Consider the following 15,773-nt stretch of genomic DNA (forward strand, 5'->3'; position numbering starts at 1 on the left):
TCAGATTTTGACAGCCGTTTCACGTCGGGCAGACCGAATCAGAACGCCCTTGCAGAATTGGTCATTGTAATCGCTCGCTCGGAAACCGTGTCCATAGGGCTGTACGAATCAGCTCCGAAAGACTCGGGTTGTCCGAATGCCTTTCAGAACTATTTCGGACAGCCCGAACGGTTTCCATGCATCGTAATCGGTCGGTTATGTGTTGTGTGTGTTTGTGTGTGTATGTATCTATGTATGCATATATTTACTTCTAATTCCAGCACTGGAAGGCTTCGCCCCCTGTTATGAGAGAGCAGAGACATGTAACTACACATAGTGGTAAATTTATATACGGAAATATTGAATAGTAACAAAGTGTAAAGTTACTTCTAGGTGCAGAAGTAATTTACACGAGTGAATCTACACATGCAACTTAACCTCTATGATTTGACCCTATTGGTTACACCCACAAGGGTACCTGAAAAAATAATGATGGGTAGAGTAGAGATTGGAAAGAAGCAATCATTACAAAGTAAATTATTGGTCTACCAACCTGGGCCTTAAGTGCACTTCTTTTTAGAAAGATGTGGTCATGTGATCAGGCAAAATGATCTCTCTCATAGTGCAAGCAAATCATTGGCTGAAGTGAGCTGAACCATTTTCTGATGTTATATGCTGTACTGCACAGAAGGTAAAGGCGAATGACAGTTGAACAGGCCAATGAATGAAGAAGACTGACCTATAGCCACTCTTTGCATGCATATGTTTGTGTTTTTGATTCATTTTTTATTATTATTACATTATGCTTACAAGATAGTTAAAACTAACGAAAATAAAGTCTAAACTCAAACCACAACAAATTTGAATATAATCACCACTTATTTATTCTGAAAATGTGTTCACCAATGATGCAATGTATTATCTTTCGCAGTTCCACGGTCTCCTTATTCACGTGGAAGTAGTGCAAAGGTCATGATATAAAGCTGTCTTAGTGATTATTTTCTCTTACACAGGAAAAAAAAGACTACGTTTGCACACGTCAGGCGAACAGATCAAAAGCAAACCTCAGAAGCAAAACTCTGAAGGAATGCTGCCCGAGATTAAGTTCTTATCGCCCCATAGTACATTTAAGTACAGATCATTTATGGTTATGTGGTGAATGAAAATAAAAACAGTCTTTAAATACAAAAATGTATAATTGAAAAAAGCAACAGAGGGATGTGTGTTCTCAGAAGCAAGTCTGGCGCTGTAATTAATGTGTCATCTTCTTCAAACCTGCCAAATAAAACATGTGTCTGATCGCATGACATTCATCCGACTTATTCCGGTAATTAGATTGTTATCTCAAACAAGACAGTTGCCTCGTGAACCTTTCAGATGGAGCCTTTAAAGAAACCACGAGGATAAAAGATTGTTACAAAAATATGTGTAAAAGCTACAGATCTTTATCCATGTAAACACCGTCTGGGGGTTACAGTGACAAGAAAGAAATAAGCCGCTTAACCAGATATATTTCACATTATCGAGTGACAAAATATTGATAATATTGTACATAGAATATTAACTACCACAGTATCAAGTTTCATCAAAAATGCAAAGGTTAGAGTGGCATTATAGTTGGGTGAAAATGTTGTAAAGTTTTAATCTCAAAAAGACTGAAATTCACTAGCTATTGTAAATTGAAGTAACTATAACTCACTTCCTAGCTTTAGGAAAGTGCCCTTTTTGACATGGTCGCCCCACAGTTTTTGTCCTAGTACTGATGCTTTTCGACTGAAGGTGCACTGGGTTCCTGCTAACCAGGCCCCCAGTAATCTTTCCTTTCAAACAAATTAAATGTTCATTTGTAACACAATTGTCAAGAACTTTAGCACCCCTGCAAGTCCCTCATAAATGCTACCTAGGTACCCAGGGCATGGGTGCTAAAGAGGGTCCCTATGGGCCGCAGTATGTTTGCATTATGCCAGCAAAAGGGCCACACAAAAACAGCATGCAGCCTGCTATTGCAGGATGCGTGAAATGAAGCAAACCATTTTGAAAACATGACATGGCACACTCCCTGTGTACCTTGCCAAGGCACACTGCACATACGATACGTAAATCAACCCTACGGCAGAACTTAGTGCCCTAAGGCAGGGTGCATTATATTATATGTGAGGGCCCATCGCATGAATAGATAGGCCCCTGTGATGTCTGGTTCCATGCCTAGATATTGCAAGTGATCAGGCAGCCAACTTAAGGACATATGCCAGGCATTATGAGTTACCCAGCTACATGATGGCTGCACTGAAACCAATGGTGTTTGATATCAAGCACCTCATCTTAATACATCTGTATTGATGCCAGTACTAGATTTACAATGACACGCACCCAGAGGGCACCTTAGAGGTAACCCCCGAAATCTACCTGTCTTTAAGTGTGCTGGGTGACTGGACACTTCCAGCCTGCCACCACAGACGAGTTTTGGACCCACTTCTCCGGAGAGTCTGCATCCGGTGGCCCTGACCGCATCTGCCTAGATCACTGTTTTTCTGACCATCAGGTCCACTGAGGGGGAAACTCGCCAGGAGGAGGTCATTGAGAGTCCAGGAGGTCAACTCTGTCACTTCACCATGTCTCGAGACGTCATGCCTTCCCAGAAACTTCCTGCACCAGTATCTGGGGTACCGGAGCCCCTACAAGCACCATGGCTTGTTGTGTGTCCAGCCTGGACACTGCCGATTCCAACACCAACCTGCTGAAAACAGACATCAGGATCTCCTCTTCATCAAGAGTGGCCCTGCAGTCTTGTGTTCTCCTTCTCTCCAGGTCACTGAAACCAAGTGAGAGTCTCTGACTTGAGTGACCCACTGTCCAAAATACCTCTGCACCCAAGTCCCCTAGCTTGGGTCCACGTAAACCAACTGTGTCTCCGTGCTCCAGAGGCCATAAAGAGGCGAGCCCTCCTTTGGGTTGTGCTGGACTGGTCCCCCAGTCCCCACTTGCAGCCTTTCTTTTTGCAGGTACTTCTCCATTGACTTTATCGCGTGGAGCTCAAGGCTACAAATGCGACCAGCACCTCTGCACCTGGACACACCAGGGCAGGCAAAACCAAACTGCTGGTTGTTTCTTGGACCTTGGCCCGTAGGCCCCTTAAGACCAGGAGAAGTATTTCCATGCAGTGAATGTTTCTCCGATAGGATAACATTACTGCGTTGGAGCTTGATACCTCAAAACCCGTATTTTATATTTTTTATCCAAATTCCTATCTCTGGAAGTACTGGCCTGATTCAGATGATCTTGGTGTTTAAAATGACATCAAAAATCTGTTTTACTTTTCTAAATTGGTCTTGGATTTCTGTTTGAATGTGTGTTTCATTTATTGACCCTGTCTATACAACAAATGCTCAACACTTCCCTCTGATAATCCTAATCTGCTCGCCCACTCTATCATTAGAAGAGAACTTGGAATTATTAAAGTAAGCCCTTTTAAAACAATAAGGGTCATCAGGACTATATGCATGGTGTACCCCTACATTTGGTACATTACATAAATATAAGGAATCCACTCTAGGAAGGGTTTCCCTAACATTGGTTGGGAACACCCTGTGTTGTAAAATACCCCTCACACGCCAAAAGGACCCTTGGTGTCATGCTTCATCATTGGGGTCTTGACACCCCTCTACGGGATGCGGAGTGCTACGACCTGCGACTACGCGGGAGCACTTAATCAAGACTATGCGTGGTGTATGTGAAGGTATCTTATGTGAGTGGTGAGGTTATAAACGGCGAGTGAAGTTTAAAAAGGGCCTGGCTTGTGGGGTAAAAAGGATTTTAATCTGCCCCCGAGCTGGCACTATTAAAAACGTGCAGTAAACGGAGGTTTGAAGTGCAGGGCTATGTGCACTACCTCCCTTGTGTGTGTGTCGACATGTTTCGGAGACTGAGCTCCTTCTTCAGGACAGGGTACACAAATCCCCACCTTACTCACGTATTTCTACTTAAAACATTAAGTATATTTACAAAAGTGAAAAACAAGTGCAGGACATGTTATGTACCTACAGGTTGATATGGAGTCGCTAAATTCGACCTGTAAAGGAAGGGGACAAATAATTTTTTCTGGTGGTCCACTCCTTTTAAACAAAAAACAATAGGCACAGTGACCTGTGGAGAAAAAGAATGTGTGGGCTCCGATCACTAGACAGTAAAAGTCAAACTACTGGTGAATTCGTGCCTGGCGTGAAAAAAAGGACAAGTACAAGACATACATTACACTTAACATAAAACACACTCTCTAAGAAACGAGTTCTTTATCCAGTTTCATCTATGGTGGTGATAATACTCTGGGTTTTCAATGCAAAGTGAGTAAATGGGGAGAAAGGAAAGGAAATGAGAATGGCATACTGTAATGATTCACTTCCAATGCCTCATGAGCCTGTGGAACGTAGGGGATTACGTGCTGATTCGCTACCTGAAAGAAGAGGTACACTCAGCCAATTGATGCTTTACTGGTACTTACATTTTGGTATCGGCGTTTTACCTTTATTTATTTTATTTATTTATTTATTTATTTATAGTGTTTTATATAGCGCGAACAAGACCCGTGGGTATCAGAGCGCTTAACATAGACGATTACAGATTGACATTATAGTCACAATTATAACAACAAAACAAAACAGGTGAGGTAGATGGTGATATACTATCTAGGGCGATTTAGATAAATAAATTCTTAGCGCCTGTGCCATTAGCATTAAGAGGTGCATAACGTAAAGCTTGAGTCATAGTCAAATATTCGGCTCGGTGAGGTAGGGTTACATAGTATTATAAGTACAATTATCTAGGTAGTTAGCACTGAGAGTAGAGATAGTTTAGATAGTAGCGAGGATCGTAAAGATAAACAAAGTAAGGTATAGGTAGTATCTTTCAGGTGGGAGATACAGTGTAGAGATCATATAAATATGAGGTAGCAGTAAAGGTGTACAGCCGGTGTTTGCGCGGTAATCAGTCCTTTGTCTTGTCGATCTTCAGATTATTCAAGATGAGTCTGATCCTCTTTTGGCATAAATGTTCACACCAGTAGTCTGTAGGGATCTTTATGTAGGGTATATACTCATCATGTGGTTCTTCAGTTCCCGTTTAAATGTTGCAGTGTTTTTAATCTTCCTGATGTTAGGAGGGATTGAGTTCCAGACTCTGGGGGCGGCTCCGGAGAATGCTCGGTCATATGTCTTTTTCTTTCGGAAGAAGGCCGGCTTCAATAGCAACTCTTTAGCGCTTCTGGTTGGTCTGTTACCTCCCGATAGTTTAATTTTCTTGGCTAGATATCTAGGCGTGTTGAAGTGGATCGCTTTGTGGGAAATACAGGCTATCTTCATTTTGATTCTAGCTTCATAAGGTAGCCAGTTTAGTGCCTTCAGGTGAGGAGATATGTGGTCGAATTTCCTGGTTCCCGTGATGAGTCTTGCCGCTGCGTTGAGACAGGCCTTTAATGGTGCCGTCGATGTTTTCGGTAGGCCAGCTAACGTGGTGCAGCCATATTCGATCCTTGAAATAACTAGCGATTGGATGGCAAGTTTTAGATCCGCTTCTGAGATAAAGGGTTTCAGTTTTCTTAGATAGTTCAAGTGGAAGCGGGCGCTCTTAGCCATTGAGTTGATGTGTTCTTTCATGTCGAGGTTCTCATCTAATGTAATTCCTAGTGATTTGGCTGAGTTAACTAGGGTCGGAGTGCAGTTGAGCGCAGTCACCAATTTAGCCCATTCCTTTATCTCTGGTTGACTCCTTGTCGGTGAGATTAACAGGAATTCTGTTTTGTTGGCATTAAGTTTCAGATGGTTGGTTGTTAGCCATTGCAGCGCTTTCTTTAGAGTTGCATTCAGTAGGTCCATGTCGTCACTGCAGGTGATCTTCATATATATTTGCGTGTCATCTGCATGCATATGGTAGGAGATCTGTGATTTTCGAAGAATCTCCGTGAGGGGTTCTACATATAAGTTGAAAAGATCTGGGGATAATGTTGAGCCTTGTGGTACACCCATTGCGTTAGGGCATGGGGAGGAGATTGCTTGGTTGACCAGGAATAGCTGAGTCCTGTTCTGCAGGAAGGAGTTAAACCATTTCAGTACGTTTCCCGATAAACCCATCCTGTCTTGTAGCCTGGTCATCAGGATCTCATGATTTACTGTGTCAAATGCAGATGACAAGTCTAGAAGGATCAGTAGACACGCATGATTTTGGTCAAGGGCTTGTAGGGCGTCATCAACAATATGTAGGATCGCGGTTTCAGTACTGTGCCCTGTTCTGAAACCTGATTGGCAGTCATCAAGTAATGAGAACTTAGCGATGTGTTGACTCAATTGGCCCTGCACGCATTTCTCAATAAGTTTGGCGAGTAAAGGGATGTTGGTCACTGGTCGATAGTTATTCGGGTCTGTTGCATCCGCTGTCGGTTTTTTGATGATGGGAACTACCTGCCCTGTTTTTAGGCAGTCAGGGAGGGTCCCTTGTGCAAGTGAGGCATTTATTATCTCAGTCCAGATCGGAACTAGAGTGTGGTTGATTTCTCTTACACATTTTGCCGGTAACGGGTCTTGATAGTGGTTGTTCGGTCTAAGTACAGCTAGTGTTTTGGCGATCTTTCCCTGGTCGTATAGTTCAAATGTGTCCCAGTTTGCCTTATTTTTTGTTAGGAGATCTTCCGAGGTCACATTAGTCTCATTTTCAGATGAGGGAAAGGTCGTGATATTAGCAGCGGCACTTGTAAGCTCAACTTCTAGCAGTTTAGTTTTATCCGTGAAAAATGAGGAGAATTCTTCGCAGCTTATGGGATTTTTCGGGTTCTCTTGAGTCGTTTTAGTTAGTTTATTAGACTGTTGTTTTAGGATCTCAAAAAGTTTTCGTGGTCTGTTTTTGGCATTGTCCAGTTCAGCCCTTATAAATTCTTTTTTGGAGTTGATGATCTTTTTGTTATATTGCTTCCTTATCTTCCTGAGGGCTTTCAGCTCGGGGGAGGATGGATGTTGTCTCCATTATTATTTATCCCTATTACATACTCACGAAGGTCTAGGAGACACTGCTGCCTGACTGCCCCATGCACGGCTCCGCTGAGAGTGCGCTGGCTGATGTTTTTGTGCCGTAGTTATACTTGCGTTAATTGGTTAATTGGGGTCTTTAACAAACCGGAATTGCCCATATAAAGGTAATCCGGTGCAGCTCACCGTGATTGTAATCTGGTGTCTCGGTTGAACACCGGTATCTCGCGCATGCGCCCTGTTAGTAACGTTTCTAACCGGTGCATGCGCCTTCAATGGTTATTCAGTCTTAGCGCGCATGCGCCTGAGTTGTAACATTCCGCCGCTTCGCGTCCGTGATCTTTCGAGACGTTTTGTGGGCGTGCGTTGAACGCACGCTATGTAATTGGCGTGTTCAACTCCTGAGGCGCTCCGATGTAATAATTGAATAGACTACATAAATGGCTATATATAGGTTGTTATATAACCATCTCTACGGAGTCAGGATGGGTGGCTGAATGTTAATGTTTGATAAAAGGGGTTCGAGATTCATTTTTGTAAAGAGTTCCGTGCAAGACCTATTTTCAGGAATTGAACGGTCGTTGAGCTGGGGTATTAACTGTAGGTTAGCTATGTCAGTTGTCCCCATGGTATTTCATCAGTGAGGCCCGTTACGTGGGTCCCCAGACGGAACACCCACCGTTGTTCATTTTCATGTAGGCCGGATTCAGATGGTAGTTGTTCTATGACTGTCCAAAGGACATCATTGACACAATGTTGTGCTTCTAGGAAGTGAGTCGCCATTTTGGTTGTGCTCTTCCTGCATCGGATGTTGCTCTTGTGTTCACTGATCCGGGTCTTCACAGGTCTCGTGGTCATGCCTACATATTCCAAACCGCAAGGGCAAGTAATCATGTATACTATATTGCGGCTGCTGCAGTTGGTCATTCCTCGTTGATCCCATCTGGTTCCATTGTTGAAAATCAATTGTTTGCTCCTTTTTGTTAGGTGGCAGCTGGCACAATTGCCACATGGAAAGTGGCCTTGTATCCCGTGTCTAGAAAGTGGCAGTGGTGTGTCTGGTTTTGGGCGGGTGTAGATCAGCATGTCCTTCAAATTTCTCCCTCTTTTGTGGGCGAAAAGTGGTTTCTCAAAATTCAGTGTTCCGCTGGATAGAATACCCCACCTTTTATTGATTAGTTTTGTTATTTCATTTGAGTGGGTGTTGTATGTTGTGACACACACCGGTCTCTTTTGCTCCGAACTGGGTGGTATTTTGTCTTCCAAAAGAGCATCTCTATTGTTGTTTCTTGCCCTTTTCATTGCTGCATTTATTATCCTGTCTGGGTATTTTCTCTCCTGTAATTTGGCTTTGAGGTCATTTGCCTGTGATTTGTAGGTGACTAAATCAGTGCAGTTTCTCCTTAGTCGGAGGAACTCGCCATATGGTAGGTTTGCCCGGAGGTGCCGGGGATGGAAGCTGTCAAATCTTAACAAGCAGTTCCTTGATGTGGGTTTGAAGTGGGTCGTTATTTTCAGGACTCCCTCCTCATGAAAAATGTTCAGGTCTAAAAAGACAAGGCTGTCATTTGACACTGTATGTGTGAATTTTAGGTAGGTGTTCTGGTTATTTAACCATGCCATGAACTGTGTGACTGATTCCAGATCACCATTCCAGATGACAAAGACATCGTCGATGTATCTTTTCCATGTAGAAATATTTTGTCTGAAGGGATTATGGTCATTCAGAATCTTGGTTGTTTCCAGGTGGTGTACATAGAGTCCCGCTAGACTTGGAGCAAAGGTACTCCCCATGCTCGTACCATGGCTTTGCAGATAGATCGTGGTCTTGCATTCAAAGAAATTCTTTGTAAGAGCCATTGTTATGCATTCCAGTACTACTTCTCTGGGTGTCTGGTATTGCCAACTGGTACTAAATAGGACTTCCTCAATGATCGTTAGAGTTTTGTCATGTGGTAAGCTTGTATATAAGCTCTCCACGTCCAGGCTGAGCAGAAGTTGGGTGTTTGGGTCGAATGGTACATTTTGTAATAGTTGTAAGACTGCCTTAGTGTCTTTGAGATAAGTGCCTGTGGCCTGCACCAGGGGTCGGAGGAAGGCGTCAGCAAACTTGGATAGTGGTTCAAGTATTGACCCAATGCCAGACACAATAGGTCTCCCTGGAGGGTGTTGCATGTTCTTGTGTATTTTAGGAATATAATAACAGTAAGGTGTCCTGAGCGACTTCTGTGTTAAGAATTCTGCTTCTTTTTTTGTTAGCCAGTCGTGTGTCAGAGCTTCCTCCACCATTCCACCTATCGTGATCCTTATAGATTCAGTAGGGTCATCCCGTAGAATCTGGTAATTACGTCTGTCTGATAGTAGACGTGAGCACTCCTGCTCATATGCTGCCGTAGTTTGTATCACTATTGCTCCCCCTTTGTCGGCGGGTTTAATGGTGATTTCTTTGTTGTCCCCCAGAGTTCGTATGGCTTCCTGTTCCTCTCTGCTGGTGTTCTGGAAAGAGGTTTTTCGAGAAGTGGTAAGTGTTTTTAAATCGTTCATTATGGCCTTCTCAAAAGCTAGGACCCCGACAGGTAGTTGGTTATCAGGGGGTGTAAACGTCGATTTTGGTCTCAGTCCTGTGTCATTTCTTTGGACTTGTGGTTTGTCTTTAAAGAAATTTTGAAGTTTGATTTTTCGTTTAAATTCTTGCATCTCAATATGCAACTTGAAGGAGTCAATTTTATTTGTTGGAGCGTAACCCAGGCCTTTATTAAGGACTGCTTTCTCAATCAGGGTAAGCACCTGAGGGGTAATGTTGACCACTAGGTCCCCCTCTTGCTGATCGATGGTTGGTTCTGTAATGCCCCTATCATGCTCCGCGTGCTCATTCTGGGGTCTTCCTGACCAGGGTCTTGCCATGTTACTGTGTTGCCCTTCCTGTTCCTGCCTCGGCGGGGTCCTGGGCGTGCCCCTAAAAAAGGCTGAGGGTCGAAGTAGCATGACTCAATTTCTGGACTCCATTGTTGGAAGATAGGACCTGTCTGTGGTGGACCATAATGGTATGGTAGAAAAGGTCCTGTATACTGGGGGTAATGGGGTTGTGTTTGGTAGCCCCTCCAACCCCGTTGTCTTGGGTATTGTTGACCCTGTCGTCTAGAATTACCTCTGAAGGGTTTTTGTCTACGGTTGCCACTTGAATTTGATCCTGATGACCCACTGTCAGAGGCTTCACTGTCATTGTCGCTATTGGTGTGTTTTGATAGGTAACCCACTTTGGTATAGGGGTAGGCACCCTCTGGAGTGAATCTCCCTTTGTCCATTTTAAGTTTATTGAATTTGCTTTGTTTTAAAGAGAACTCAAACTCACTCATTTCTTGATTGAGTTCATCCAATCTTTTTTTGATTTCGGCAGGTTTTTGGTATGTCTTTAGGTGTACTTCGATTTTCTGAATATCAATTTTGAGTTCTTGTGCTAACCTCGTGGCTGTTTTTACAATTAGCACTAGCCAACCGCGTGTACAGTGCCACGAGATTAGTGACCATTCTTTTTTGAACTGCATATCTTTTTGAAAAATTAAGGGTTCGTTTTTTACCAGCAGACCCTGTGGTGCTATCTTACTTCTCAGATACTCAGTCATGAGTGATCCGTATAAGGCTGTTTTAACATGGGTCTTGGGTAGATTGGTTAGCTCGTCCCAGTCTGCAATGCTGGGTCCTGGTTCAATGCTACTTAAACCCTTGAATGGGTTGACTGCCGTCAAGATGCGATCAATCTCGTCTTCCCCAAAAGTGAGGCCATGTTCGTCCTTCATGGTGCGAGTGTTATCAGTGAGTGTTCTTATGTGAGTGAAAAAAGTATGTCAAAAAATATACTCCAGCAGCTGCACGCTGCCTGATTTGCAAAATTAACAGGAAGGGGAGAGAAAGTTCACAGGTGGACTTGTACCCCCTGGTCAGTAGTTTGTAAACAAAAGGAATCCACTCTAGGAAGGGTTTCCCTAACATTGGTTGGGAACACCCTGTGTTGTAAAGTACCCCTCACACACCAAAAGAACCCTTGGTGTCATGCTTCATCATTGGGGTCTTTGCACCCCTCTACGGGATGCGGCGTGCTACGACCTGCGACTACGCGGGAGCACTTAATCAAGACTATGCGTGGTGTATGTGAAGGTATCTTATGTGAGTGGTGAGGTTATAAACGGCGAGTGAAGTTTGAAAAGGGCCTGGCTCGTGGGGTAAAAAGGATTTTAATATGCCCCCGAGCTGGCACTAATAAAAACGTGCAGTAAACGGAGGTTTGAAGTGCAGGGCTATGTACACTACCTCCCTTGTGTGTGTGTCGACATGTTTCGGAGACTGAGCTCCTTCTTCAGGACAGGGTACACAAATCCCCACCTTACTCACGTTTTTCTACTTAAAACATGAAGTATATTTACAAAAGTGAAAAATAAGTGCAGGACATGTTATGTACCTACAGGTTGATATGGAGTCGCTAAATTCGACCTGTAAAGGAATGGGACAAAGAATTTTTTCTGCTGGTCCACTCCTTTTAAACAAAAAACAATAGGCGCCGTGACCTGTGGAGAAAAAGAATGTGTGGGCTCCGATCACTAGACAGTAAAAGTCAAACTACTGGTGAATTCGTGCCTGGCGTGAAAAAAAGGACAAGTACAAGACATACATTACACTTAAAATAAAACACACTCTCTAAGAAACGAGTTCTTTATCCAGTTTCATCTATGGTGGTGATAATACTCTGGGTTTTCAATGCAAAGTGAGTAAATGGGGAGAAAGGAAAGGAAATGAGAATGGCATACTGTAATGATTCACTTCCAATGCCTCATGAGCCTGTGGAACGTAGGGGATTACGTGCTGATTCGCTACCTGAAAGAAGAGGTACACTCAGCCAATTGATGCTTTACTGGTACTTACATTTTGGTATCTGCGTTTTACCTTTATCCCTATTACATACTCACGAAGGTCTAGGAGACACTGCTGCCTGACTGCCCCATACGCGGCTCCGCTGAGAGTGCGCTGGCTGATGTTTTTGTGCCGTATGTATACTTGCGTTAATTGGTTAATTGGGGTCTTTAACAAACCGGAATTGCCCATATAAAGGTATTCCGGTGCAGCTCATCGTGATTGTAATCTGGTGTCTCGGTTGAACACCGGTATCTCGCGCATGCGCCCTGTTAGTAACGTTTCTAACCGGCACATGCGCCTTCAATGGTTATTCAGTCTTAGCGCGCATGCGCCTGAGTTGTAACATTCCGCCGCTTCTCGTCCGTGATCTTTCGAGACGTTTTGTGGGCGTGCATTGAACGCACGCTATGTAATTGCTGTGTTCAACTCCTGAGGCGCTCCGATGTAGTAATTGAATAGACTACAGTAGGCACCCTCTGGAGTGAATCTCCCTTTGTCCATTTTAAGTTTATTGAATTTGCTTTGTTTTAAAGAGAACTCAAACTCACTCATTTCTTGATTGAGTTCATCCAATCTTTTTTTGATTTCGGCAGGTTTTTGGTATGTCTTTAGGTGTACTTCGATTTTCTGAATATCAATTTTGAGTTCTTGTGCTAACCTCGTGGCTGTTTTTACAATTAGCACTAGCCAACCGCGTGTACAGTGCCACGAGATTAGTGACCATTCTTTTTTGAACTGCATATCTTTTTGAAAAATTAAGGGTTCGTTTTTTACCAGCAGACCCTGTGGTGCTATCTTACTTCTCAGATACTCAGTCATGAGTGATCTGTATAAGGCTGTTTTAACATGGGTCTTGGGTAGATTGGTTAGCTCGTCCCAGTCTGCAATGCTGGGTCCTGGTTCAATGCTACTTAAACCCTTGAATGGGTTGACTGCCGTCAAGATGCGATCAATCTCGTCTTCCCCAAAAGTGAGGCCATGTTCGTCCTTCATGGTGCGAGTGTTATCAGTGAGTGTTCTTATGTGAGTGAAAAAAGTATGTCAAAAAATATACTCCAGCAGCTGCACGCTGCCTGATTTGCAAAATTAACAGGAAGGGGAGAGAAAGTTCACAGGTGGACTTGTACCCCCTGGTCAGTAGTTTGTAAACAAAAGGAATCCACTCTAGGAAGGGTTTCCCTAACATTGGTTGGGAACACCCTGTGTTGTAAAGTACCCCTCACACACCAAAAGAACCCTTGGTGTCATGCTTCATCATTGGGGTCTTTGCACCCCTCTACGGGATGCGGCGTGCTACGACCTGCGACTACGCGGGAGCACTTAATCAAGACTATGCGTGGTGTATGTGAAGGTATCTTATGTGAGTGGTGAGGTTATAAACGGCGAGTGAAGTTTGAAAAGGGCCTGGCTCGTGGGGTAAAAAGGATTTTAATATGCCCCCGAGCTGGCACTAATAAAAACGTGCAGTAAACGGAGGTTTGAAGTGCAGGGCTATGTACACTACCTCCCTTGTGTGTGTGTCGACATGTTTCGGAGACTGAGCTCCTTCTTCAGGACAGGGTACACAAATCCCCACCTTACTCACGTTTTTCTACTTAAAACATGAAGTATATTTACAAAAGTGAAAAATAAGTGCAGGACATGTTATGTACCTACAGGTTGATATGGAGTCGCTAAATTCGACCTGTAAAGGAATGGGACAAAGAATTTTTTCTGCTGGTCCACTCCTTTTAAACAAAAAACAATAGGCGCCGTGACCTGTGGAGAAAAAGAATGTGTGGGCTCCGATCACTAGACAGTAAAAGTCAAACTACTGGTGAATTCGTGCCTGGCGTGAAAAAAAGGACAAGTACAAGACATACATTACACTTAAAATAAAACACACTCTCTAAGAAACGAGTTCTTTATCCAGTTTCATCTATGGTGGTGATAATACTCTGGGTTTTCAATGCAAAGTGAGTAAATGGGGAGAAAGGAAAGGAAATGAGAATGGCATACTGTAATGATTCACTTCCAATGCCTCATGAGCCTGTGGAACGTAGGGGATTACGTGCTGATTCGCTACCTGAAAGAAGAGGTACACTCAGCCAATTGATGCTTTACTGGTACTTACATTTTGGTATCTGCGTTTTACCTTTATCCCTATTACATACTCACGAAGGTCTAGGAGACACTGCTGCCTGACTGCCCCATACGCGGCTCCGCTGAGAGTGCGCTGGCTGATGTTTTTGTGCCGTATGTATACTTGCGTTAATTGGTTAATTGGGGTCTTTAACAAACCGGAATTGCCCATATAAAGGTATTCCGGTGCAGCTCATCGTGATTGTAATCTGGTGTCTCGGTTGAACACCGGTATCTCGCGCATGCGCCCTGTTAGTAACGTTTCTAACCGGCACATGCGCCTTCAATGGTTATTCAGTCTTAGCGCGCATGCGCCTGAGTTGTAACATTCCGCCGCTTCTCGTCCGTGATCTTTCGAGACGTTTTGTGGGCGTGCATTGAACGCACGCTATGTAATTGCTGTGTTCAACTCCTGAGGCGCTCCGATGTAGTAATTGAATAGACTACATAAATGGCTATATATAGGTTGTTATATAACCATCTCTACGGAGTCAGGATGGGTGGCTGAATGTTAATGTTTGGTAAAAGGGGTTCGAGATTCATTTTAGTTCGAGTATCTTGACAGACCTTTCCTTTAACTGGTGGGTATACGGGAGCGCACCCCTCGTAGTTAGCGTGCTTGCCTTCTGAGGCCCTACGATGTTTACAAAAATAAACAGGTCGCTACATAAAATGGCTCTTATAGGTTTTTTATATAACCTCCTTTAAAGGGTCATAATAGTTGACTCAATGTTCTTTCTTAGGGATTGAGTTCATGGTTCTTTACTGTGAATGTATTTGTCTAAAAGTATCTTAACAGGCCCTTCCTGATAGGTTCAAGTCTGTAAAGAGTTCTGTGCAAGACCTTTTTTCAGGAATTGAACGGTCGTTGAGCTGGGGTATTAACTGTAGGTTAGCTATGTCAGTTGTCCCCATGGTATTTCATCATTGAGGCCCGTTACGTTGGTCCCCAGACGGAACACCCACCGTTGTTCCTTTTCATGTAGGCCGGATTCAGATGGTAGTTGTTCTATGACTGTCCAAAGGACATCATTGACACAATGTTGTGCTTCTAGGAAGTGAGTCGCATTTTGGTTGTACTCTTCCTGCATTGGATGTTGCTCTTGTGTTCACTGATCCGGGTTTTCACAGTTCTCGTGGTCATGCCTACATATTCCAAACCGCAAGGGCAAGTAATCATGTGTACTACATTGCAACCTATATATAGCCATTTATGTAGTCTATTCAATTAATACATCGGAGCGCCTCAGGAGTTGAACACGCCAATTACATAGCGTGCGTCAACGCACGCCCACAAAACGTCTCGAAAGATCACGGACGCGAAGCGGCGGAATGTTACAACTCAGGCGCATGCGCGCTAAGACTGAATCACCATTGAAGGCGTATGCGCCGGTTAGAAACGTTACTAACAGGGCGCATGCGCGAGATAACGGTGTTCAACCGAGACACCAGATTACAATTACGATGAGCTGCACCGGAATACCTTTATATGGGCTATTCCGGTTTGTTAAAGACCCCAATTAACCAATTAACGCAAGTATAAATACGGACCAAAAACATCAGCCAGCGCACTCTCAGCGGAGCCGCGTATGGGGCAGTCAGGCAGCAGTGTCTCCTAGACCTTCGTGAGTATGTAATAGTGATAAAGGTAAAACGCCGATACCAAAATGTAAGTACCAGTAAAGCATCAATTGGCTGAGTGTACCTCTTCTTTCAGGTAGCGAATCAGCACGTAATCCCCTACGTTCCACAGGC

This window comes from Lissotriton vulgaris, chromosome 9 (genome assembly GCF_964263255.1).
Source record: "Lissotriton vulgaris chromosome 9, aLisVul1.2, whole genome shotgun sequence".
Lineage (NCBI taxonomy): Eukaryota > Metazoa > Chordata > Amphibia > Caudata > Salamandridae > Lissotriton > Lissotriton vulgaris.